Source organism: Eucalyptus grandis, chromosome 6 (genome assembly GCF_016545825.1).
Source record: "Eucalyptus grandis isolate ANBG69807.140 chromosome 6, ASM1654582v1, whole genome shotgun sequence".
NCBI classification, from domain to species: domain Eukaryota; kingdom Viridiplantae; phylum Streptophyta; class Magnoliopsida; order Myrtales; family Myrtaceae; genus Eucalyptus; species Eucalyptus grandis.
The window spans coordinates 16,117,602-16,142,344 of NC_052617.1; the positions used below are offsets into that span (position 1 = coordinate 16,117,602).

Sequence of the window (24,743 nt, forward strand, 5' to 3'; positions counted from 1 at the left end):
CAAGCCCCATCGGTGGCCGTAGGCCTCTCCTAGCCTTGGCGAGACTCGCTTGGCCATCGGCAAGGCCGAGCCTCGTTGGAGCTGGGTGAGCCTCGCAATCTAGCGAGGCCGAGGTCTCGACGGGGCTAGGCTAGCCTCGCTATCTAGTGAGGCCGAGCCTCGACGAGTGAGTGAGCCTCGTCGGTGGCTAGGTGGGCCTCGCCTAGCCTGCCGAGGCTCGCCTAGCCCCACCAATGGCCAAGCAAGCCTCACCCGGCCTCGGTGAGGTCGGCCTCGCCATCGGCGAGGCTTAGCCAATGAGAGCTGGTAATGCTCCTATGAGGTCATCGGCCGCAAGAAAAATGAAAAAAAAAAAAAAGAAGGAAAAAAAAGCAAAAAAATTATTTAAAAATTAAAAGAAATTGATTTGAAACATAATCAATGAGCACGATACCAAATGTAATTTTATTTCGAATCGTAAATTTTAGATAGTTACTAAACGGCTTAAAACTTAGACTTTTATAGTAAAAACACTTGAACCGGTATACTCGTGCCACATTTATCCAAAATTGGGATGATTGTGTCATAGTTGCCCCTAAATTTTGGTAAATCTTGGACTTTGGAAGGCTCGATGTGGCACAAATATATTGGTACGAGATTTTGGTGATGTGAGTCCTTTGGTTTTTTTTTTTTTCATATGAAGAAGCTCTGATAGGTTTTACTTTTGTTTTTCGGTGATTTCATGCAAGTTCACTTGCCGAGCATTCTTTTTTTTTTTTTTTTTGGCTTTTTATGTGACGATAAGGCCGTGTAGATACAATTCAAAATGATCCGACGTCTTTGTCTTCTTTTTCGAGTCAATGGTCAACAGACCAGCTGGCCCACGACATCTCTCCATTGATTATTCTTTATTTAGTCACTGAATTGACGAAAAGTGGCGTGTCTGCCATAAGAGAGGAGGCGTTTAGCTTGGCCACTCCAAAATGATTTACCTTACTGATGACGTAAATCTCCTCTTCAATTCCGTAAGCCGACGCGTCACCCCGATACCTAAACCTTCCTTTTCAAAACAATATAAAAATGCTCATTATAATTATAAAAATAATACCTTGACGTTCCGTTAGCATCCGACGGCAGGTACGGCGCCACGTGGGGTGGCGTCGACGTGGCGTCAGCGTTTTAAAAATTGGATATCGAGGCGCACTCCGCTACGAAGAGCGCTCCCGGTTGCTCGCCAGTCGCAACTGCAGCAGAGCGAAAGAGGCACCTCCTCGAAACGAAGAAGAAGAAGAAGGGACGAAGGAGACGAAGGCGAGAATGAGCGCGGCGGGCGGTGCCGGGAAGGTCGTGTGCGTGACCGGGGCGTCCGGTTACATCGCCTCGTGGCTCGTCAAGCTCCTCCTCCAGCGCGGCTACACCGTCAAGGCCACCGTCCGCGATCCGAGTCTGTTCTCCATCCTCTCGTTTCCGTTCTCGTTGGAGTCGAGTCTTGCTCTGATGCGTGCCTTTTGGTAGTGATTGGCCGGTGGTTGTCCCCGATCGGCCGGTTTTGCTTCCGATGGTCTTTGATTCTCTTGTGTCCTGCGCGACGCGTTCTATTTCGTCGTCATCTCGCGTAATCCTATGCCGTAGATGAATGTTTCGTGCGTATGCAGTTTCGGACTGGTGGCCGAGTGAAGTAGCTTATGTTTTGGCTGGATTGGTTTGAGGTAATCGACGTTTTAACAGCTGAGTGGGGTTTAACTGAAACTGGGGTGTAGTGCTTTTTCCGACGGCGTGCCTCTTAGAAAGGTTTTCTTTTGCTTCTTTTTCGAGCATTTCTGGAGTATAGAGGAGTCATCTCGTGAGATTATTGATTACCAGATGGTGGTGGTTAGAACTATAATCAATCTGGATAAACCTTTTTTTTTTTTCTTCCCCTTTTGGCCTGCACATGCCGAATTTGAGGTCATTCTTCCAGAACTGGGGTAGTTGTGCATTAGTTAGGATTGTTTTGCCAGCTCCGAAGACATTACTTAATAAGGTTGTGATTTGGTTAGATCAACAGTGATCTCGCAGGGGCTATTCGAATTTGTTCCTGCATTGGTAGGCAAGGAAAAATGAAAGAGAACGTTCGGGAATCTTCTAAAAGTTACGAGATATTGGGTTTGTTTTCTCGGTATTGTTACATGAGGTTTCCAAATTTCTATTACAGTGCCATGCTTTAAATCATTTAGTTTCTGGGGGAAAAACCAGATATCTTCGACTTTCATGAAAATGCCTTCATTCAAACTTTTGTTGAAGAGCCATGATGTTGTTTGACTCGAGCTGTTCCAGTTTAGTGGAAGAGTTATGGTCATTGAATATTCTGGTTTTTCCTTATTTCCAAACAACTCATTTACAGTGATTGCTCGTCTCTCCTACAGATGATCCAAAAAAGACTGAACACCTGCTTGGACTTGATGGAGCGAAAGATAGACTGCAACTGTTCAAAGCAAACCTGCTGGAAGAGGGTTCATTTGATCCTATTGTTGAGGGTTGTGCAGGCGTTTTTCACACTGCCTCTCCCTTTTATCATGATGTCAAGGATCCTCAGGTTTGATTCCAGAATTCATACGTTAGTCATTGCAGAGTAGTTCTTTTTTCTATTTTCCATTATTCCTTTTTTGCCACGTTTTATTTATTGAAGCCAAACAGCATGCGTCATGCTTATCCTGAGAGAGTCAGAATTTATTCAAAATTAACCATAACCAAGTTCATTAATTTGGTCACCCCCATTTAGTTTTGTTATACTATAGCTTTGCCTTTTAATTATGAAAGGGAATGAAGGGTGCCTGGAAACTGTAGTGGAAGTGACTGTATTCTTCTGCTCTTTGATTTGCATAATCCGATATCCTCATCAAAGCACATCTCATTACCTTCTAATGTACAGCTTTGCAAATTGTTTGTGAAAATTGGTCGGGATCAATTGTATATGGGATTTTAAGTTGACCGGCTTATCTTTTGGCCATTGGCTTCTATACCTTTACTCTAGTATCCGCTAATGTATTTTCTTTTTTTGGCGCGATAATAATTTGGTTGTGTATCTCATTATGTTTCCTTATGTGCATAAGTTACAGGCAAGGAAATAGAGCATGTGAGTTCGAGGACTTACCTAATTTTTCCCTTTAGACTCTAAAAGATTCAAATTTTCATTTATTTTGTTACGTTTTTACTTGGTAATTGATGATAACAGAGCCTGTTTACGAAGGGATTTATCTCGACTTTGATATGATTCTTTTATGGATGAGCAAGATCATAGAGTAGCATGTCAACTTCTATCAGTTCATGTGTTTTGGGAGAGAACCATCATTTATATGGGGACCTCCCTCACGCTTGCACTTCTTACAATGTTACGTACAATTAGTTCTCTTACTAGAACTATGCAGAATCAATGGAGATCCTACGATTATTGAGTGCGTACTAGATTGAAATTTGTGAAGTTAGACAGAGTTGAGAGATATTTGAATTATTATTTACTAAGGAGCTGTCTCCATTTCTGATGCTAATTGAATTCTTCAGCACCCCATTTCTTATTTAAATGACGTGTTAGGTAATTGGTTAACATGACTAAAACATGTCATATTTTCTGAGTGCCTTGCTAATTAATTCTTTCCTATCCAGGCCAAATGAGCATGTAAAAGGTCTTCATTGGGAAGTTTTCTCTAGATTTTTTTTTTTTTTTTTTTTTTTTATTGGGGCAAATGCTGTTCGTTAAGTCAAATATGTAGCCTTGCCTTATCCCATGCCCTTGTCTTTTCATATTTTAAGACTATGGATGTCAAAATGCTGGCTGCTGCTCACTGAGGAACCTTGAATTGGCGAGGAGAAAAAACTTAAGTAGGATTTATAATTCAAGTTCTAGGTGTGCACTGAAGATTTTATGACATGTAGCGACACAATCTGTTCTCTCATTATTTCATCTATTTTATCTCTTTTGGCAAATTAATTGTTATCATATTTCAGGCAGAATTACTTGATCCGGCTGTGAAGGAACTCTTAATGTCCTGAAGTCATGTTCCAAAGCACCTTCTGTGCAGCGTGTGGTCTTGACATCATCTATCGCTGCAGTTGTATACAATGGACAACCACGGACACCTGAAGTTGTGGTGGATGAAAGTTGGTTTTCTGATCCAGACTTGTGCAGGCAAACCAATGTATGCATCTTGTCCAGTTTAATCTTGTTGTCTCATGTATTATATCTACTGGTGCTGAGATGATCAACATGAGTGAAATCTAAAAAAAATGCACTGTTAACCACTCCTCTCAAAGTGATCTCTGCCATTTTGTATTTCTTGTTATTGACACAAACTAGCTGGCTGGTTGGTGGAGTTGTTCCATCTCAATCTCAGTGGTTATCATAACGGCATCAATTTTGAAGTGGCTTTCTTTTCCGTCATGAATGCATTATATCTCTAATTTTTGCCCCTTGTAGGCGTGGTATTTGCTTTCCAAGACTTTGGCTGAGGACGCTGCCTGAAATTTGTGAAAGAAAAGGGCATTGACATGGTTACAATTAACCCAGCTATGGTGATTGGTCCTCTTTTGCAGCCAACACTTAACACAGCGCTGCGGCGATCGGAAATTTGATAAATGGTAATTCAGTAGCTACCATTCTCCAGATAACAGAGTTTCGTGTTTCCATTGCATCGATAATGCATGATTGCATTGACAAACAGTTCTCTGCCCTAACTAACAAGGAAGCTCGCACCACTATTCTGTTTCTTTACCATCCTAATTCAGTTTTACCCATTCTAAATTACTATTTGAGATGAGGAAATATGAATATTTACTTTTTCAACTTCTTAACATATGTCTGACCAAAAAAAAATAAAAATATCTTCTTAACATATGATGATTATATAATTGTACAAATTTACCCATTCAGCTGGGGCTTTGTCGGTATTTCTCCTTTTTGGTAAGGTCCTCGTCTCATTTCTTTGTTTGATTTTGATTACTTCTGTGATTTTTCCTTGGGAGAAAGGAGAAAGGATACCAATTGAATTGAGGTGCACCGTCACCCACTTCATTGCTGTCAATTTTCTCCTTGTGTTTTCACCATACAGTAGCCATCCTTGTTATATGCGGCCTACTTTTTTTTTTTTTTTGAAAGTTTTGTCGTATCCCTTCAAACCAAGAGTATTTTAATTTGATGTCCATTCTGCTTGTGATTCCAACTCAGGTGCACCAACTTTTCCAAATGCAAGTTTTGGATGGGTCAAGAAGTTTAGGACTACAGTTTCTCATCATTTTCAAGACTAGGGACAGGATATCAAGGTCCTATCCGCAGACCTTCAAGATAGCACGTGAGAACTGCACTCACCAAACAATCTATGGCCATTGCCATGGAAAGAACCAAATAGAGAGCCTACAGACTTTTGCTATCTTTAATCTTCTATACATCATAAAACTGGCGCACAGGACATGCATTAAGTACATACGCATACAACTGTCAAATATATAAGTAACACTGATCCGTTCATCTCTTCCAGCATAAACAAGTAACTCTATTGAAACTTGTGAATCGTGCTCTTTAAGCAACAGAATATCATCGATCCACATCTGCTCCAAGACTAGAGTCCCACCAAAATAATTAGTCGACAACAAACATAAATTCATAACGCAAATCATTGTAAAATTCGGATGGTGAAATAATAAGCATTCAAGACATGAGGACTTTAAGGGATATAAACTGGATGTGTTATCGCGGTCTATGTTCTATTGACAGCTCAACTACTTTACAGTAAGAGTTGCCTACAGCTTGGCCACTGGAACAACTTGTGATTTTAGATTCTCATCTAATATATGAAAAAGAAGCCTAAGTGCAGCATCAAAGTACTTACATGAAATCTATGTCTACGAGGTTGCTAAAGTCATCAGGGATTTCGCCACTCAGTTTGTTGAAGCTGAGGTCCCTGCAAAACAATTGAATGGAAAGGAGAAAAATATAGTGAGGAGATAGTTCTGACAGACTCCCACTGGACACTCTTTGAGTATACTTTGGAGGATTGTACAAACATAGACAACATCAATGAACCTACATGTCCAGTTCAGATGTTTCAACATACAGGTCAACTGCCTGGTGCCTATGCTTTCTATTAGACATTCCTTTCCAGAGGCATTCATTGCATAAAATCCATGTGCATCAAGTTGGTCACACGCCATACATATACAAAAATTCTGCTGTAAATCAAATTTGCAACTTGCAAATTTCAATTTATATAACTAGAAATGCTACTCCAGCAATAAATTATATGCATCCCATGGAATGCAACATATTATAGTTCAAATTAGGAGATTCCATTTATCAAATAGGACCAAAACTAAAGCTAATCATAAAAAATTGACCAGATCTCCTTCATAACATTTTATTCATGAATAAAGGGATGATGACTAAATACTAGGATGCTAAAAGGGTAGAATATCAGCTTGAGTGGATAATAAAATAAAAATATTAAAAAAAGAACAATAAAATAAAAAGAAAATGAGGATTTCAAAAAACGGGAAAGCATGATTCTGCAGTCCAATATAATTATCAATGGAGAAATTACAACCTGGTCAAATCTAAAGAAAAGGAAATGGAGTATATGATAAAGCCGCACAAAACCACAGAAATTCGGTCATTCAAAATGTCAACAAAGAATAAGCATTGATGGCTGATGATGACAGAATGGCAAAAAACTGCCGTTAAATGTAGCATTTATAAAATCTTACGAAGATGACCAGATGAATAAGAAGAATTGACTTGCTTAAAGATGCATTTGAAGCTATGCTCTCGTTCAAACAAAGAATGTCACGGCTGACAAATATACGACAGTCAAGCATGAAACTCCAGTTAGAAATTGTGGGGCTGAGACTCGAGAATGCAAGCCACTAGAAGGAAAGTTTCCAGATGATCAAGCACTGGAAGCCTCCATTGAAGTCAGTAAATTACACAAAATGGGAAACACAACCAAGGTAAGAATTCTTGTGGTTTCTATTCCTGGAGAAGTGAAAACAAAGAGAGACAAGGTCCATATACTTCTGCGAGAAACTGTACATTCTACAGCAGAGGCCCACAATCACCAGGCACTTAAATGCCACATCACGATTCGCAATTCATCAATATCAACAGAAAAGATCAAAACACCATTGAAGTCAGTAAGGGACCTTCAAGCCATCTTAAATGGGTTCATAACTGCAGCCAATAGTCAACCATAAACTAGTAGATTTTCAGTCATTAAGGGTAAAATTATCTATTCTGCTTGGAATAGGAAAAGGAGAAAGCCGTTTTCCACTCACAATATTTTTTAGCTGTGTCATTCCTGCTAGATAACCAGGTAGCTCTCCTGTGAGATTGCAGCTCCTCAGAATCCTACAAGAAAAAAGCACTGATGTTGTCACGTTGCTAAGATGATTTGGCTTTTTTGCATAAAGTGAACTATCTTTGTAGGAGCATTGTTCTCACAGTCTCTGAATATTTGTACTGCTAAGATGTGGAACTGGGGACTCAGGTCCCTCGAGGTCACTTATGCTCCTGCATATCAAAATCAAATGGGGAACTTTATTTGATGGATACCATATCAAAGAACGGAGAGATCAGATCAAAATGCCAAACTTCCATACTAACAAGTAAATCAAATTCTTCAAAAGTGTGATTTCAGAGGGAATTGGCCCTTGCAATCCACTTCCTTGAATAGCCCTGAGAAGACAACTCACAGATTGAATTATTTTGCGGGTATATCTATAGAGACCGACTTAAAAGGTGAAGAAGCATTAAGCCTTACAGTCTGCTGAGATTTGTCAAGTTCTGAATAAAATCAGGTATCTTTTCCATGAACTGATTATCACTGAGTCGCCTACAGTGCATTAAACCACAAGATTCATATAAAGAAAAAAGAATAGAAGTATCTAGATATATTAGCAGAGATTATGGAATCTGGAAACTAACAGGTCCTGTAATGCCGTCAATTCAGCAAATCTCGGAGGCAGCTCCCCAGTGAAATTATTTGACGAAAGGCACCTGAAACAAGAAAACCCAATGGTATCACATTGGTCAATAGAACTTGAATGCTGATCTCTCAACAGATCACTCCAATTAATAAATTCCCCTCGCCAGACACAAAATCATCAGCGAATAAATAACTGGATGAAAGATACAGATATTTGCGTCCAGAGACTCACAATCGACGTAACCGGGACAAGTTCCCGAGCTCTGGAGGCAGAGGTCCAGAGAGCTGATTGATCTCGACGACTCTGAGCAGAATGAGAATGTTAAAATCTCGAAACTATCAATCAAATTTAAAACAGCGAAGAGGCCAAACGCGAGCGTCGGGATGAGGGGTCACTTACAAAACTTCTAGTGTGGATATGTTTCCCAGCTCCTTCGGGATTGGACCAGTCAATCGGTTTCCGAGTACAGAACTGCACCCCGCGTTTCCCCAATCAGTAGAAGATACACTCGCAATAGAGAGAGAGAGAGAGAGAGAGAGAGAGAGAGAGAGAGAGAGGCACATACATGTTGCGCAACTTCGTAGAGCCCCATTCTTTAGGAATCGTGCCGTTCAGGTAGTTCCGGGTGACGTCACTGTTTACAGAGACAGACGACGGCGACGGCGACGATGAAGAAGAAGAAGAAGAAGAAGAAGAAGAAGATCGAAAATGGAGGGAGAGTGCTCACAAGTTCTCGAGGAAAGGCAATCTGAAGAGTCGACGCGGAAGAGTGCCGGAAAGAGACTGATCGTTCAGAACTCTGTTTTCACAATGACACGAAGGCTTTATTCTACTGTGACTTGTTTTCAATATAAAAAACAATTATGTTATTCTATTTTCAATAGTAATTGATGAAATAAATCATAGCATCATTGAAATGATAATTATATAACAATTCGAGCATTAATCCATCTAATTAACAATAAACATCGTTATACGGTGAATAATACAAATTCAAATTATCATGATTTGGATAACCATACTTAATGGCAAGCAACTGTTATTGTTGTATTAATAATTTTAATACAATAAATGATCATATAATGTCAACATGATATTTACCTATTATTTAATGTTTTAGTACGAAATCGAGCAGCAGCTTGTAAATACCATAATTTAAATTGGAACTTTATTGTTTTATCAAAAATTTTAAAGATCTCCTTACCGTTCAAAAACACTTTTAGCCAATTACACTTAATAAAACTTGCCCTATTATTCATTGTCAATTGAAAGTTTGACAAGAAATTGATCATATAACTAGGATATGATAAAAAATAGAAGTGGTGACGCCTCTTCTATTCTTTCTCTTCACATTTCATCTCATCTGTATTATTTTGAATTTCAAAAACAAGAATAACTATTAGCCAGTGCAGATTACTTTCATGAGTAAATTTCAATGGCAATCCTTGAATTCAGTGGCTTTTGTAGGCCGAATTTCATTTCAATTTTCTAATCTTATGAATTTTCACTTTCTTTTGTATTCAAAACATTTTGATCTAAAAATGGTCTTTTTGCTAAAATGGCACAGAATATTGGCTCCGTGTTCGCCACGTTAGCCAGCTAACCTTCTAGTGAGACAAAAAAAAATTGTAAAATTCATGAAATAGAGATACTTCTCTCCAATTTATTGAGAGAGAGAGAGAGATACATGCTGGTGACATGGCAAGCGGTGGTGTTGTCGATGTCGCAGGTGGAAGAGCAGTTGCAGGCGACGTCGTTAGTAGTGTCATCTAGCGGTAGTTGGTCACTCCATACTCCTGTTCTACTACATGGATCTAAATCGAAATCCCAGTTGCTTTTCCCTAATGTCTCTGCTATTTCTTTCAATGCAGCCACTGGAAGAGAAAAGAGGCGAACAAGGCAAAGAGACCGCCCAATATATCATGCGTAAGAAGCACAAAACAATGTCAGATTTGCCTGCGTGCACTTGAGGTTGAATGCATGCATGAACATCTTTCTATCCGTAAAAGAAAGGAAGCACAAGCAAATACAGCTTGGTGAAGGCGCCAGCCAAAAACAGGAGGATGAGCAAGGAGCGAAACAAGGAGCGGAACAAGGAAAGCAATACAAAGATTGGTGGGTTTCACCTTCGTCATCGGGCAGACAAGTGGTGGCGGCAGCGGCGGCGAAGTTAGTAATGCATAGAAGGACGAGCACCGAGAAGAGAGATCGAGCCAGAGAAGAGATTCGCCATCATTCAGAGGATTCAGAGAGGAGTTCAGAGAGAGAGAGAGAGATGATTGTTAGGTGAGTGGTCCAGTTTCATGCATTTTTGTAGGAAAAGAGGAAGACCTTTCATACGTCAACAAAGGAGGAGCAAGAGTGACGTGTGAAAGCAAGAGAGACGACCTAAAGTCTTCCCCTTATAAATGTTTATTTGGAAAGAAATGTCATAAATGATCTTGAATATTAATTAATTTATTTAATATAGCCCTAAAATTTAATTCAATGTGTAATGCCGTTTAGTTTAGCTCGTAAACTATATAAGAAATGTTCAATATTACCATTTTATCAATTTAAGTTTAGTGATTATATTGAACAAATCATAAGTTCATTGACTATATTAAACATTATGATAAAGTTCATGAATCACAATGAATAAATTAAAATTTTGAGGGTTATATTGCATATCATGTCGGTCCCAAGCTCAACCAAGACAAAGAGACGATTGTTAAGTGAGTGGTCCAACTTCATGCATTTACAAAGGAAAAGAGGGAAGGTGGACAAAGACTTTTTGCTCTTGTACATTGGGAAAGCGAGAGTGATGTGTGAAAGCAAGAGAGACGACCCCAAATCTTCCCCTTATAGATGTTTATCTAGGGAGAAATGTCATAAATGATCCCTAAATCTTAGCTTAATATGTAATGTAGCTATTTACTTTTGATTTGTTTAATATAATCGCTTTTGATTTATTCTTGCGCCAATATAATTCCTAATGTAAAAATTCAGTAGGGAGTGTTCCGCCTTTTAGAGGGAAGCACCCGCGAGAGCAAGGTGGACAAAGTGAGAATGTCGCTTGAGTAATGCAAACATTGGTGAGAATCCAATGCCGCCAAAACCTGGAAATGTTCGTCCAAGGGTATTATTCATGCTAATTTTTCATCCTCAAATCCGTCCTTATGGAAATGTTCAATATTGTTTTCCAAAATAAATGAAGAAGTAAAAAAATTGAATATTTTTATATAGTTTAAATAATAAATTGAATAAGTATTAAAAAAATTCAGAGATCACATTAAACAAATTATAAGTTCATAGACTATATTGAACATTATGGTAAATTTCAAGGACCACATTATACATTAAGGTAAAGTTTATGAACTATTTATATCATTATTCCTTTATCTAAAATGGAGTAGCAAGCTTTTATCTAACTCTTCTCATATAATAACCTCTCTTTTTTTTTATATCATCAATATACCTAATAAAAGTCTTTTCTTTCTTTTCATTTTCCCTCTCCATTTTGTTCTCCCAACGGCAACGGTCTGTTTTCATTTTTCTATGAACACATCTCAGATTTGGGCTAGTAGACCCTCCATCGATAGTAGAGTCCAAATTCCACGATTGTCTGAAAACTTCATTAGTTGATTAAGTTGTCATGTAAAAATTAGATTCACCTTTTTGGACAATTTTCTTTTCCTTTTTTTGTTAGTTCAATTGTAACCAATTATTAATTTCTTAATAATTCAAAAGCAATGGGGATGGAGACCTGATTATTTGTGTTAGAATATAATACGCGAAAACGATAAGATCTTGTAATTTATGTTAACGCGCAAACTCTAGAGAGATAAATAAGAAATATTAAGGACACTACAAATTTACGTGGTTCGATCCGAGTATCGATACTACGTTTACTGGAACGTGAAAGAATAATCTATTATAATTGGAGAATCGAGTTTATAATTCTTTAAACACGTCTTCGAATATTTCCCACACTTAAATTTAGCAAAAAATCTAAAATATTTATAAATAAATAACTTACTTGGACATAAACTCACCTGCACAAAATTATCACAGCGTTTAAGCTCAAAACATAACACTCTACGTACGTCAAAATTAAAAACTCCAGCGTTCGTCTTTTGATTCGTGTACGTACGGATTTGCGTTTTTCTTTTTGATCACATGGGTGGCTTCTCTTCAGCTTGACGTCTTGCGGCTGCTATATATATAACAAAGGAAAAGATAAGGAGAAGGAAGGTTCTTCAGCCAACTTGCACGTCCTACTTACTATTAAAGAAAGAAGCACTTGACTCTAGGCCCACCATGTGCTTCTTTCTTTAATAGGAATTGGGACGTGCAAGTAGGCTGAAGAATCTTTCATTTTCCTTATTTTTTTCCTTTATTATATATTTATTGTGTGCCCTTGGAAAAAACCACGTTCTCTTTATATGTGCCAGAGTCAACAACTTTGACTCTAGGCCCACCATGTGCTTCTTTCTTTAATTGGAAGTGGGACATGCAAGTAGGCTGAAGAACCTTCCTTTTCCTTATTTTTTCCTTTATTATATATATATTATGTGCCCAAAATCAAAACCTAATTTACCTCCTGCACATAAAGAAAAAACTTTGCTCCCATTTCTTTTTTTTTTTCCATTTTATTTTCTCCTTTGTAAATCTTCATAGAGTCCAACGAAGCTTCTTCATCCAATTTGAAATCTACTTGGGAAATTTTTATCAACAAATTCGATTTAACAAATTATTATTCGAATTGAAATTCAGCGTTAATTTAATAATTTGTAGATCGATGAGACATCTCATAAGCCTCGTGAACTGTCAAATCTAGCATCTTGATCTGCACAAATGGTCTCAATTCAAAATGGTGTCGATGTAATTGGCGAAGATTGAATACATTGGAATATGAATGATGGATAGAGTGTCTTGACAGTATAATAATATCTCCGGATTTTCAAACAATAATCGAGTTGTACGGTTGTAGGATAAGAACAGCTTGTCCCTTAGTCTGTCCCATTCCATGGACGTTGACAACAATTTCGCTTTCACTCACTCACTCTCAAAATAGATTAATCCGAGTCTACTACGCAACACTTTCTTGAGGTGCCCGTGAAAGAAATACTAGAAATATTATGAGTTAAGACGATGAAAGATCTCGAATTGATATATTAAATTAATTTTTTTATCACAAAAAAATTGAATTGATATATATATATGAAATTTTACTATCTGTTTGTCATGAATATACTAATTTGTGATTTTTTATGATATTAATTCATTTTAATGAAAATTAACAGAGTGTAAATTTGTAAATAAATATATTAATATGAAATTTTTTATGGTCAAAAATTAATTTAGAATAAATTTATCATAACTATATTAATTTGAGATTTTTTTTTATAATACTAACCCAAAAATATATATGCAGATCAGGAACTGTCTCCGCACAACACTTCTTTGTTTTGGCTTCTCAAAAGTACAATAAATATTTTTACCTTTCACACCAAATTCAAACTAAAACTCAATCATTGAAAAATCATAGAAAGATGAGACGAGAACTTTCGCGGCAAATGAAAAGTTTCAAGTGCTTATAATTTCTTCAAAAAGAGCCAAATCATCTTGAAGCCATCGCTGAGGATTTGAAAAAACCTTGATTTTTTGCATAGTCATAGTAGAATAAGGCTGAGATTTTCCAGTCAGAGTACGAGTCATGGAGCCGTCGATCTAGACTTGGTCGAATTTGACGGCAGAGACTACTAATCTTTGCTTTGGCCTAACATGGCCCTCTTTTGTCTCCGTTCCACGTTAGAAGTTGTAGCCACGATTTGCAGGAAAACCACGTGATATTAAAATTTAGGATGCGTTTGATTCAATATTTTGAAAATTCATAAGCAGTTTAGCCTAAATGATTCTGGGAAAAATGCAAAGACTTTTGGTAAATTCTGTTTTCAAAAACAACTTTAAGAGAAATACTATTTGGTAGAAAAATACATTTGAAAAGCTCATTTAATGATTAATCTAAAATTTTTAATTTTTTTATTTAAAATTATAAAAATAATGTTTGGATTTTTTAATTTATATTTGTCAACAATGTTAAAGTTGTTGTGTAGACAATTTTATTAAAATTAAAATTTCTTCTTTTTTTTTTGCTAAAAAATCAAATGAAAAAATTGTACATGCTTTCTTTCTCAATCACAAAAATAATACTTTCATTACAATAAATATGTGTGATATCCGGATTTCGCCGGACCTCGAATACGTAACGGTCTGTGACGAGTTGACGAATTTGTCGTCGGACTACGTCGTTGGCACCACTCGTGGATTTTGTTTCGTCACCACTCTCACCGTATCGAAACATCACGTTTCGTTATGTTCTCGATAGCACCTCATCTAGAAATTTCTTCATGCGACGTCGCTCGCAAGGCTAACATCTTCGGCATTGGGACCTTACCAAGTGAGCTTTTCATACACGTGGAGACGTAAACTTCCGAACTTCAGTCACATTAGGCCATGCATTTCCATGCAAAGACCTTGGCCACACCACCACCACGTTTTCTTCTTCATGGACAGCCAAGGAATCCATTGACCCTGAATTCCCATGCACGTTCCTTTCTTCTTGTTGGTCAACTAATGGAGGAGTTGGCCATGCAAAACCATGCAGCCACGTCCATTTGACGGTCAATTAAAGAGGAAGTGTTGACCAAAGTAGCAGCCACGTAGAATTCCCCTCCATGCAGCAATGTGAAGCCCACGCATATGGCCCGCACGAATGAGGACCGTGGAACCGAGATGCTCCATGCACGTTTCCTCTTCAGGGGTCAACAATTGGGGAAGTTGACCTCTGCTGCCACGTTCGCTGCATGGAGAGGAGCTGGCCAGCGAAAGCCACGCACCAACCATTTCGTGCGCTGGTGGAGGAGAACGCAGATGATGGCCACGACACCCCCACTTGTCTCTTGGTCGAGCAGTCGCGGGGTTCCAAGAAATGTTGACTGATTTTGTCAACAAAACAGCAAGCAGAGAGAAAGAGAGAGAGAGAGAAACCGTTTCAGCATTCCATCGTCGCCAGCCTCTCGCCCCTCGCCCGCGCGCTTAGCCGCCATCGACTGCCGCGCCCCGGCCTCCCTTACCGCTGTAGAGTCTTCCACGGCCCTGTCCAGCCGGCCATCGATGACACCGGCCGCATCCCTGCCCACCGCTGTGCCGTTCAGCCGCCTCAGCCGTGCTCGTGATCCGTAGCCCACGGTCCGTTTGCCGCTGACGCCACCAAATTGAAGGCAAGTTAATATCTACTAACCTATACGACGTGAATTACGTCGTCGTTTGGTGAACTGTGTTCCGTAAACCAATGTTGTTTTGAATAGTCGCGCCAAAGTGTGAACTCGGAAGTTTCGAATTGATTTTGAGCTATGTGATAATGGATTGCATATCTATTATGGTTGAGTGTGAATTTGGCGCCTATGTATGTATTTCAAAGCTCTAAGATTTTACATGCAAACTACTTTGAAATCTTAAGGTCGGGACCGAGTTTGATGACTCACCGATGTGTCGATTTCGGTATTTCAAGAAAGGCTTACGGTTTTGGTATTTCAAAGTTTTTAGTTTCAAAAATCTTCACGTCGGGACCAATATTATCGACCCGCTGAACTGTGGTTTCCAATATTTCAAGAAATGCTTATGGTTTTGGTGAAAATCATCACCTGTACATCCCAAGTTTTGACACGTGAAAATATTTTAAATTCCACACCTGTAAATTTCGGATTTTGACCGGGGTGGAATGATAGAAAACTTCTTCAAATTAATTGGGTATTTGCACTTGAGACTTTATGAAAGATTTTACCGACAGGGATTTGATATGCCCTTGAGATTTCATCGTGTTTGATTTATACTATGATATGGAATTTTAAAATCAAAGCAATTTTCACATAATGTTGGTACGGGAACATTTTGGCATTACATCAATTTGACTGCTACACCATGGTTGGTGTAATGTTATTGATGCCATCGGATCCCTGGGATGACGATGCCCCGGGTGTCGGGTTGCCTGGAGGATTGTAGTGGCAATGCTTCTGGAAGTCTAGGGATTGGTGAGTCCTAAAGGTTCCTCGGGTGTCGGGATGCTTGGAAGTATGACAATATGCGATCCAGAGGACTGGGGACATCATTGACATTGACATGGTGAGCCCCGGAGATTCCTCGTGATGCTTGGTGAGGTGCAAGATGCCTGGAGGTGTGATGTAACATGCTCTGGATGCTTGGTGACTACAATATGGAACCGGAGGCCTTCGTGATGCCAGGTAGGGTGCGATATGCCTGGAGGGACACAAACACTGGTCCTTCGGAAGATGGTATTAGTGAGTCATGATAAACTAAGTTTTAAACATCCACTTGTTTTATTGTACTGTGTTGTTTGAGATTCTTTTAAACTTATGCACATTCATTGACTGTGAGCCCTGTTTTGGATTGCATGGAAGCAGATGATGATAGTTTTACGTAATATAGTTTAGTAGAACTTTAACTGCTGAGTAGTCGTACTCACCTCTCGTGGGGCTAACATATTTCAGAGTAAGAAAGATGCCGCCGCTGCCCCCATCCTTCGGTACCTTCTACAACATTCCCATTGATTTGCGGTGGGAACAATCAAAGCATCTTGATCCGGATCTGTTAGGACTAACTTCCATCTGAATAAGGGTGATACTGACGATCGATGTTGGCTTTCCCTCGGGTCCCGTGTATCAAAATTTTGTGATCCTATATGTCTAGAGGGATGGACACACCATGGGGTCGCCGCCGCTGCCGCTAGAGAATGATGATGGAGGTTTGAGTGGCGTAGAGTAGAGGGGGACGAGGGGATAGCATCAAATTTTTGGGACGCCAGCATTGATAGATAGATGATGTTGTAGATGACTAACGGAAAAGTCAGTCTTTTTTTGGATATAACGTTTTGATGTACTGACAAGCGACATCTATCACATATATGTAAATAAAAAGTGCCTGGTTGATGTGTTTATCTAGTGTGCATCATTTCAGTGTTTAAGAAGGAGCTGTTGGATCCGCTTCCGCCATATAAATTGCGCAAGGACTAATGAAAGATGTGATAAACCCCCTCCCCCCCAAACTCGCGGATTCGCCGAAATCAATTGGTATCAGAATAAAGGTCATCTAGGACAAGGAAGCGATGTGGCGACCTTAACAGATCGAGGGCCGTCAGGGGGCGTCACAATATGGTAACATATGCTTCAAGAAAAGAAACTAATTATCCTTACAAATTATAAACATCCTTAACTATTTCCTAAATTCATAACTATTTGATCATGTAAACGTGTTATATCGAATGTTACATCATCATTTGAAGCATTACCCTTCTCATTTACATAATCAAAATCCTTTGTATATAAATTGGGATTCAAATCCACTCCAGCAAAATGTGCATCATTCACAGCATTTCTTCGTATGTAATTGTGCAAAACCATCATTGTCATCATAATTTTCACTTGCTTTGTATATGGATAACTTGACATATTCTTTAGAATCTTCAACTTTTTCTTTAGTACGCCAAAAGCTCGCTCAATTTCTGATCGCAGTGAGGAGTGGGCACGGTTGAACACTTATTTATAACCTGTCGGTTGAGGGCCTCGTTGAAACTCAGGCAAATGATATCTAATTTTTTTGTATGGCTCCAAATAACCCGTGGGATTTGGATATCCAGCATTTACCAAATAATATTTACCTACACAAAAATGTTGTAAACTTAATCAACATATAACACATACATATATTAATGTGTAAAAATCATTAATTAACGAACCTTTTGGATGATGAAGAAATTGTAAATCATGTCTCCTAATGACTTCATAAAAGATATGAGTATCATGAGCTGTTCCCTCCTAACCGGCCAAACATAAGTAAATTCCATGTTGAAGTTACACATGACCATTATATTTTGCATTAGTGTTTTTTTTCAACCAATAAAACGAAGTTGCTCACTCGTAGGTATCATCGCTAGAATATGAGTACCATTTATAACTCCAATACAATCCTAAAAGAAGAATATAAATATTATTGGATTTATATTTAATTCATCTTTTCTATTGTATATTCGTAACTTACTTTAAAATGTGGAAAAAATCTTGTATTATTCTTAATCTTCTTTGAAACTTTCCTAAATTGCTAATTAGATGATTGGATCAAATCTACTTCCATTTCACATACTTTATCCAAAACTAAGCTAAATAGCCTGCATATAGTTTCCCGCAATGCTGAAAGCTCTTGTGCTAACCTATACCTATATTATGTCCTAAAATATGAAGAAACAATCATAACATTTCTGCAACATCAATATTCCTAGATTCTTGCAAAGTATATCGTGTCACTAAATCATGTATTAAATTCTTAAACATAATTCTATCCATTCAAAACATTCAATAAAATCTTTCAGGATTAACATCCATGCCTATCAACTCTCTTAACCATATATTTCTTGTATATAATGAGGTCATGTATGATATTTTTTGACCGTATGTTACCTGATAAACATTGTAGGTATGCGCAATTGCTCAAAGTTGCCAATATTCTTTCATAAAGAATAAATACTTTGAAAAATATTTTTCTAAAAATAATCATTTGTATCACTTGAAATAATTAGTCGATGAAATTTTTTTCTTTATTAACATTAATTTATGTCTAAATATGTTTATGAACAATGAAAATATTTGGACTTGGGAGAGGCTGCGACTAATTGAGGGCCATTGGCAAGCCTTGGGGCAATACCTCTAAACCATTCCTGAGGACCCCCGAAAATCCTTTAGGAGGGTCGTGACAATTACATTGACCTTCAATTTGATATATGATTGGTGTAATTGAGAGAGGCCACTAGTATACGATAACATTACGATGGTTAGACTCCTATAGATCTTAAATGGAGTTGGAATAGCACAATCCAAAGTGGCACCATTTTCATTCTGCTCGGTGTGACAAACTTCCCACACTTTAAATCCTTCACATAAGTCAAAATTTTAAGATCTCTCTAAATGCAGATAACTCATTATGTGATGATTACCATTGAAATTTTTTCACTATCCAAAATATATGAGCATACTTTTTATGTAACAAAAATGCTTAGGATTGACAAATTGGAGTCCACCTTAATAAGGGTGCATTTGGTTTAACATTTCCAAGGGGTTTTCGGCCTCCAAAGCCCTTTAAAGAAATGCTGGACTGTTTAGTAACTATTTTGAAAGATCTTTCAATTGAAAGTTAGCATTGCGAAGGCCTGAAAAGCCCAATACTAATAGTTGGGCTTTTAGCATTTGGCCAAATGTTATAACTCATTTTTCTTCCAAAACTACTCTCATCTCTTCAAATTTCCAATTTTGTCTCTCGTTATTTTTTATTTTTATTTATTTAAAATTGTATGTATATATATATATAAGAGAGAGAGAGAGAGAGAGAGAGAGAGAGAGAGAGAGAGAGAGAGAGAGAGAGAGAGAGACTAAACCCTTTGCTGTTCGGTGAAAGGCTATGGTCGCTAGCGAGCCGATCCGCGTTGACGGCCGTCGATCGACTCTTCACCAAACCGATAGAGGGTTTAGTTTTTTTTTTAATTATATATATTTATTTTATTTCAATTTTAAACAAAAAAAAATTAAAACTAATATAAATCACCAAAATGACTTTTCAAATGTATTTTCTACCAAACAAGATTTCTCTTAAAGTTACTTTTCAAAGTGTAATTTACCAAATAGGCTTTGCATTTGCCCAAAATCCTTTAGGTTAAACTGTTTATATTTTCTCAATGAGCTTTCAAAATGTTGAACTAAACGCACTCTTAACCGCATTAACTTGTAGTATCATTTATGTGTTGTTTAAGATTAAGCGTATAGGCTACCAGATTACTAGCTAGAAAAGTTGCCCCCTTTCTCATCAAGCCCATATTTAGAGACTCTCAATGGCGGCTTTAAGCCAATCTTGTTCGTGCTCAATAGATTTTAGGTCTTTCTTAGTAAATTCATTTCTCGACAGTCACTCTTTCGATGTCGTCTTGTCATATCCGTACTAATAAAACATTCCGTGTTCATGTCAGATTTATATTTTGATTAAAGAAATGGGCTGCGAGAGGTGATCAGTGTTAATGATCCCTCATAACAGAATGCTCATGTTGATCAATTTGTTTTAGTGAATTAGAGATTGTCCTTCACATCATGGTTAGAATAGTAGGCCAAATTTTACTGGCCCAATTGTTCATTTTGAGCTTTTGGGCCGTTACTTTCCCTCATAGCTGGGGGCATTTTCGGATTCATTGCCATAATGCAATTATCATTTCTCTTGTCAGTCATAGACTCCACCTTAGGGTTTTGGAGCATATCCGAAACCTAACCATGGCGACTTAGCTCCCCTCGCTCCCTCCTCTCTTAGCGTCAGCAAGCCCTCGCCTCCCGAAACAGAGGATGTCTCCCCACAATAAGCACTAGCTCTTCTTTATTCAGAAGCCAAAGGGCCTTCCTACCAAGTATGAAATCATTGTAACTTATAGTGAGATGCTTGTGTACATTGGACGGTAAGTGGTTGGAGGTTGCGGTCTTATTTGTTTGTCATGTTCTATGTGGTAATTTTTTTGTTTGTAGTCATTGATCATCTTCATTTATTGCTGTTCCATTTATTATGTCTAACCACGATTGCTATTATAGTAGAGTAGGATCTACCAAGTTTCAATAAAAATATTACTTCTTCCTCAGATTTGGAGGCAGAATATCTAGGAAGGATGTTGTCAAACTCAATGGTAAAGCTTTTTATTTGGTTCTCTTCTATTTTCGGAAAGTTGTGCTGATGAGTTTTCTTTTGCTACACAGACATGAACACCTCGGAGCTTGATAGCACCCTTGAAGTAATATTTAGTGGAAGTTTGACAGATCTTAACCTGGCTTCTTCTTCACTGTAATAGCAACAAATCGTAGTTAGACAAAATAAAAGGGACAACTATAAATCAAGATGATCAATGACTACAAACAAACAATTTACCACAGAACATGGCAAACAAATAAGATCACACCTCGAACTACTTACCATCTAACGTGCGCAAAGTATCAATGATCTCATACTTAGTAGGAAGGCCCTTTGGCTTCTGCATAAAAAAGAGCTAGTGCTTATCGTGGAGAGACATCCTCTCCCTTGGGAGGGGGACATGTTGCCTTGAGGTGGAGGGTTTTGCATCCCTTAGTTATATACAGGTTACGTGTCCCAGCACAAATGCCTTGTTGTGTTTAAATTAATGGGTCAGTCATTAAGAGCTTTCCTGTCGTTAGCTCAAGCATTACTTCTCACCCATTCTCCATGGGACTTGGCGTCACAAAGAACTTGTTCGTCCATGTTGCGACCTACTAGCCTCGAGGGCCAATTCCAATGGAGTAAGTTCAGACATATTTCTTCATAAAACAATCCAAGTAGGTATTTTTATAAGAGATGACTCGAACACATCGTTTAGTTGGTAATCCACACTTGCCTCGTTAATTATGAATGGGGTTCTTTCAAGTTCATACCTTGCATGACAGGTATTTATTTTAGAGTTCTTTAGACACCCTAAATATCAATTAGGAGTCGCCACTAGCCTCGTTCATGAGGATCGGCTAGATTACCCAATCGAGAAATGGGAGCATTTTCTTGATTCCTACGGAACCGGATATCAATAAATTTAGGGACCCGGGTTATGCTAATGTTTTTATTAGCACCTTTTGGGTACCTAATCAGTTGAGCTATCTAAATGATCATGCATTTGTTCTTTGCCATTTTCATGATGTTTAGAATCTCATTAGGTGATTACGCATGGATAGTTCATTAAGGAATCTAAACTAGTTATAATTATAGCATTTAAGAAAGGAAACAAGTGAAAAAAGGAAAGTGCATTGCGTAAAGTAAACTATTCGAAGTGCAAGAATATAGAAAACCTACAACTTATCGAGTATTTATTACAAACTTGAATTGAAAACCTAAAACATGGTTAGGTGACAAATTGGGTACAAAAAGAGATCATATTCAATGATAAGAACTATGGCCACCTCCTCCATAGTTTGCCTCGATGGTGTTAACTTCGCACTTGAGCCAATTGAATTATAATGGCAAACAAGTCGTTGATTCAAAACAATAGCAAACAAGAACAAACAAGTTGTTGATTTCAAAACGGGCCTCCGGATCAGCGTTTGTATTGCATACATAACGACCACCCCAAATCACTTAATTGGTTAATTTGTGGTTAATGATGATCAGTCATCATTTGTATTCACAAAACGGTGGTCAATCTTAATTAACCTTAAATCGCTCATGCACCATATCTAGCCATTCCTTCAACAAGTAATGGGTCTTGTTTCTCAAATAATCAAACAAAATTAAGTGAATTAATAACATATCACTTAATTAATTCACTGAAAATGGGTCGATTTTGTTTAAAAGTGATTCATTAATCAAATAACGTTTAATTGATATGATTTGGATGTCATTGAAAAGTTTAAGAGTCTCCCAAGATTATTACATACATACATACGTATGTATGATATATTGAACTTTTTTTGCTTTAAAATATATTTAATTGTTGAATTTGGTAAATCTCACGCGAAGTACCACAAATTTAAAATGAAATTGTCAAATTCGACACATACTGCCCCTGACCAACCGTGAGCTCAACGGCACTCACCACGCGCTCTGCCACGCGTGGTTGAGACGGCCCAATCAACGCTCGAGAAGCTTCTACCGTCCTATTGCCGTGACGGACACGCGCTGCTGCTCTGTGGAACAGAGCAGGCGTGGGAAATCATTAGCTTTGTCGCCTCCCGGGACATCTCTCACGAGATCATCCCTCCCCTCGGGGCGGCGGACATGTGAGTGATTGAAAAAAATGACGAAAAGATTTTGTTGATGAATTCCTTACTAGAATAATACAATAAGAATATTAATTACTAATTTAAAAATAATGTCTGAGAAGGAACGTAAATAGTCAATTAAAAAAACAAGGAATGATTCTACGGATTACACGTAACATAAAATATATATATAAATCAAAAACAGTAAACTTTTCTTATTTGGAGCATAATCTAATATCGAAATAGTAATATATATTGAAAATCGAAAACTCCTCTTTTCTTAAAACTTATGGGATATGCTTTATATGAACCAAAAATCTATCTTTTTTTTAAAAAATTCGAAAATGGGGTTTGATAATAATCGAAATGGCAACATATATAACAACATTATATTGACAAATTGATAAGACATTTGACGATGAGATGAAATTGTCGAATAAAAAGCAAAATCTTTATTTATTGTGCGATTTTATAAAAGATCCAATGTCAGGATCTCACGCAAATCTGGAGCAATATGTACGTTGTTGTAAGATTTAAGGAGAGTGGCTTCTATAATAGGGTGCAAAATCACTCGAAAGTTTAGTATGAACAAATTGTTGTTCTGCTGTCTGCTCGGCGGGAACATTTGTTTGCACAATAATTCTTGAAAAGACAGATTCTTTTTTTTTTTTGGGAAAAAGCCACAAAAACCCTAACTTTGCCTAAAGCGACACATTTACCTCGAACCTTGTTTTGTGACGTGAAAAACCCCAAAGTTTGGTTGCTAACTATGACACATTTACCCCAAACTTCTATTTGTGACAAAAAACCCCGAACTTTCATTTGTATGACACATTTACCCTAAATCATAGGGGTATTTTGGTCTTTTTACTTTTTAAAAAAAATTCTTTTTTTTCTTCTTCTTCTTTCTTCCCTCCGCCCATGGTAGAGCCGGCGGAGGAAGCCAAGGCCCGGGATGAGGCCTCCTCGCCGGATCTGGGAGGGCACCCTCGCCCGACGCAGGTGAGCGGCCCTCGTCGGCATCGGGCGAGGCACCACTCGCCCGGCGCAGCGAGGGCCTCCCTTGCGTGATCTGGCGAGGGCACCCCTCGCTAGGCCCTCGCCCGACGCAGCGAGGGCGGCGGCCCTCGTCGATGTTGGACGAGGGCCTCCCGCACGACGCCGGCGAGGCGGCCCGAGCCCAGCCTAGGCGAGGGCGACCTCGTCCGACGCCGGCGAGGGCACCGGGAAGGAGAGAGAGCTTGCTTTTTCGAGGAGGAGATGGTGGAGGTGATTTCGGTGGATCTGGTGGGCCTTGGGATGTAGTACTGAACTTAGGTGGAGGAGGTGGTGCATAAGAAAACATGAACTGGTATTTATCACATTTACCAAGAGTATCAACGGAGGGATCTCCGTTCAAGTACCTTTGGTACACCTTATCCTTTGGCCTTTTTCGTCGAGGTGGAGGTCTTGCAAGAGGGTTTACCTCATCAGGGGAGTTTGTACAGTAGGAACATTGGCAAAAAGGATCCCAGAAACAATGACCATAGTTGTCTTTGTAGTAATGGACAGGATGTCCATCACTATTGAAGTGTCGAACAAGCTTTTTTGGATCTGGCTCGGAAATTGATTCAGGAACACATGGTTCAATCATGAAGAGGGTCTGGAAGATAGAAGGGTTTTCTTCATTTTCCTTGCCAAATTTGATGGAAACAGTTCCATTTTTTTTTTCCGTACGAACTCTGAGTCCGTAGACTAGAAAGGCTTGTTATGCTAGTGTAGCTTTTCGTAGTTGGTGATCCAAGTCTCTGGAAGGAGCTTGGCCAACGTATCTTTCGGAATCTGTTTGGGAACATGGATGCAGGACGCTTGGTCATTCTACATGGAGATGAACAAAGCATCTTCATTACCATTGTTGAAGTTGAGGTCAAGAGCATGGTTTTGCACTTGATAAACCATTTGGTAATGTAATGTTGCAGCTACAAAGTCAGCAGTTTG

The 24,743-nt window shown here is 38.5% G+C and overlaps 1 pseudogene; it reads left to right on the forward strand.

Moving 5' to 3' along the window:
- The first annotated feature begins 1,181 nt into the window (after positions 1 to 1,181).
- LOC120294345 lies at positions 1,182 to 5,259 on the forward strand (annotated as a pseudogene).
- The last annotated feature ends 19,484 nt before the right edge of the window (positions 5,260 to 24,743 follow it).